Genomic DNA, 3,537 nt, shown 5'->3' on the forward strand with positions numbered 1-3,537 from the left:
CCCATGGACCACCAGTCAAACGAACCAAACCCCACGATCACACGCCCAGCCAACAGCAAAACAGTTCGGCAACCCACGAACGAGGTCCATCGACCAAAAATCAAACCATCGAATGAGCTCCATCGACCCATCGACCCACCAACGCACATCGCCACCAAGGACAGAAACGCCAGTTCTTCCTCGAGTACGAGCTCCAACGACCCGACCCGCGCATGCGCTGAGAAGAGAAACGGCACTTCAGTCGCCGTCAGTCCACATCGTTGTTCACATGCGAAGCCAGCTGTGCGATCAGCACAACTGCACCGCAACCTCGGCGTCCGAACCACAACCTTCGCTCGACGGCTGTTGCTGCAAAGGACGGAGATCCTGTTGCTGCAAAGGACGGAGATCCACCTTTGTTATGTTCAACGGTGCCCATCATGCCCTAGGTTTGCCATCATCAACTGTTTCAGCAACGTAGTTACCTGCATATTACAGTACTACTCGAATGCATCTTTAACTTGAACTCCAACTACATTGAAAAAGCATCACAGGACAGAGGTATCTCCAACCAGCTTTGTACCAACAGTTAAATACCTTTCTGTCCACCGTAGTGTGTGAGCTGTGTCCTTGTTCGACTTGCGCTCTTCTTATTGCTGCAGTGTGCTGGAAGGCTTCAGCTTTCTTAGATTCTTACTGCTTTCTGTATAGAAGAGAAAATGGTATGGTGAAGATAATATATTTATTGAACAAATCTTTAATCTGCACTATTAGACAGAGCAAGATGCCCAGGTTAAAAGACAATATCTCTGTTTTTTTAGCGTAACATGCCCAGGTTAAAAGACAACAGCAATATGCTCAGGTTAAAAGGCAATATCTCTGTTTTTTTGGCAGTAATAATAACCTTGTCACTACCTATAGTAGAACACCATACTTTGTTAGCTTTTTCTTGTCACTATCTATATCTTATTATTGATAATATAATCATATAAAGACTACAGGTTTAGTTCAGAACATAAAGCTTCTATACGACACAAAGATGTCACAGGACAGAGGGCATCTCTATGATAAAGAGAAAAAAGGTATGTGTATGCAAATCACATGTCTGCACATAAAGTATTCAATAACCTTTCATAACTTATCCTACATAGTAGAGATTATCAGTTGTTGAATATTAGAGGACACCGAGATCACAACCCAGGAATACACACCGGCCACCATCTGCTTTTTTCATACGCGAACCAGCGGGCGCTACTAACTACAGTGTTTCATCTTCCGATGATGATGACAGTGTGCCCACGCAACTGCCTATGATGGTTCCTATAGCAGGCAATCTCACGGCCTTTCAGACAGTACAACAATAGGAAACCTCAATCGGTATCGCCCTTACACGCGATATTTTTTCACTTTGCATTTATACATTTGTTAAACCAAAGTGGTCCTAACTTGTTTAAGCTGGAAATAACAAGAGACAGCGTGAAATTTCAAACAGATGCAGGAGGAAGATGTTTGGACAGTGACTTGCTAAAGAAGAACAAAAATACTAAGGTGTCGTATTTCTTTATAATGCATATGTTTTTTAATATGGTAAAAACCTGTGGCATCTATTATCATATATAGCAATATAAAAACTGACTTAAGCTTCAATTGCATAGAATCTCTTGTTAGAAATACATGGATAAGGAACTATGTATCTGATAATTAATGAAGAACCCAAGCTGAGTGAAGCCATCAGTGATCTCCTCATATCTCTACTATCTCAACTATTAAAGGATGAGTTTTTCTAGGCGACAGATACTTCGATATGAAGAAAAGGAACATAATCTGTTGATCTGCTTTTCTCTGAATCTCTGTGATAAGATTTAGCACGCAACTGTCCTTAATTTCTAACACGTTCTTAAACATCAATTTTAGGCCTCAAAATTCAATGCAGAAGGTGATTCCAAAGTACCATGTACAGGATTAGAAACATCAACCTTAAGCTATTTGCCAAAAGATGAAGACCAAGCTTTGCATTCGATTTTTACAAATGGTACATCAGTATGACTGTCACCATTGTAGAGTACTGACTTTTATGTCAGGTTACGTTGCATAAATCTGTATGATTCTGCCATTGTGTTTTGCTTTGTTGAAATGCATTGTGGGTGTGTATAATTCAAAATTTGGTCAGGATTGGCAGATCGAACAGGAAAGGTTTAATCCTCATCTCACTAAATAAACAACCAAATCCTAACCGTATACCGATACTACTCATCTAGCTAGCCTTATACTACAAGCACAAGTTAATTTTACTCCTCCCTAATTAACAGTACTCCTGAATGACAGATATAACTACTCCTGAATGACCAATACTACTGGAGGAGTACTCCTTAACTGAAAAGATTTAAGTTAATTAAAGGAAAAGGCTTCAGTTTATTTTTATTAACAAAAGATGTTTTAGTTAATTTGAGTTAACACAAAAGGTTTCAGTTAATTACTACTAGAGGAGTAAATTAGAAGGTTTAAGTTAATTAAAGGAAAAGGTTTGAATTTATTTTAATTAATAGAAAAATGTTTCAGTCAAAGTTACAGTTAAAGCAGATAAGAGAATGCTCCTACTGTACTAAAAAAGAAGAGAGGGAGAGAGGACACTACTGCACTTGCTACAGAGTCTGTAGGGGGAACTACTCAAGCAGTGCACTGCACTGCAAGCAGTGCAAGCAAGCAAAATTGTAAGCTACTGCTGCTGCAAGCAAATTCTGTTAAAGCAAGTTCTTCCTACTGCAATTTAAAGCAAGCACAACTTGCACAATTCACAACAAAAAGGCAGGACAAAGAAAGTGTAATGCTGGATGACTGAGTGATGGTAACAAATCAAAAAATGGACAATTTGCACAGGTTGTAAACAATTATCCCTCTGAATGAACGAATGAATGAAGCTCGTGATTGATTGCAAGAAAAATTCCATGAATGATCTTAGCTGAATTTGACTGAATTATTCAGTCCATGGATGATCCAGTAACAATCCTAACAAAATCCTTAACTGAATTATGCACAAACATTATTCAGTCCATGCTAAAGTTTGAGATTTCTACAGTTTTATCTTGACTGAATTATGCATCAGTAAGTTGCAGCAAGCATAACATGGAGTACCTTCCATGGCGACCCAGGAAGAAGCAGAGTTGGAGAAGCATGTCCATATCCATCCGGGAAGCGGCGCCTCCTGCCTATTTCCTTGGCCATTGTACTATTTCCGGCGGGGGCGTAGGCGGAGGTGGAAGACGACCGTCAGGCTACTCCCTTTCTCCTCTCCTCGCTGCTGTAGTTGGTGGCCCTTCCATGGCGTCGCCCTGGTCATGGAGACGGGGGTCAGAGAGGGAGGGAGAAGAGACGGGGGTGGGTCAGAGAGAGAGAGAAGAAGAGAGATTCGTACCCATGGACCCATGGCTCCCTGAGCTCGCTGGCTAGGGATTCGGCTCCTCCGCCGCTGCGGCTGCGTGGTCGTGGAGGAGGACGGCGCTGTGAGGTGAGGAAGAAAGCCCCGCTCCGCTGCTCCAGCGCCGCTCCACATCAAGCGCC

The 3,537-nt window shown here is 41.8% G+C and overlaps 1 long non-coding RNA gene across 1 annotated transcript; it reads right to left on the reverse strand.

The window, feature by feature from the left end:
- Positions 1–385: 385 nt before the first annotated feature.
- Positions 386–3,537, reverse strand: LOC119366780. Its single transcript, XR_005176106.1, has 3 exons — positions 3,392–3,537; positions 3,112–3,308; positions 386–682 (listed from the first exon to the last, which is right to left on the reverse strand). It is a non-coding gene; the product is annotated as an uncharacterized LOC119366780 (long non-coding RNA).

The sequence above is a fragment of the Triticum dicoccoides genome, chromosome 2B (assembly GCF_002162155.2).
Source record: "Triticum dicoccoides isolate Atlit2015 ecotype Zavitan chromosome 2B, WEW_v2.0, whole genome shotgun sequence".
In the NCBI taxonomy this organism is placed as follows: Eukaryota; Viridiplantae; Streptophyta; class Magnoliopsida; order Poales; family Poaceae; genus Triticum; species Triticum dicoccoides.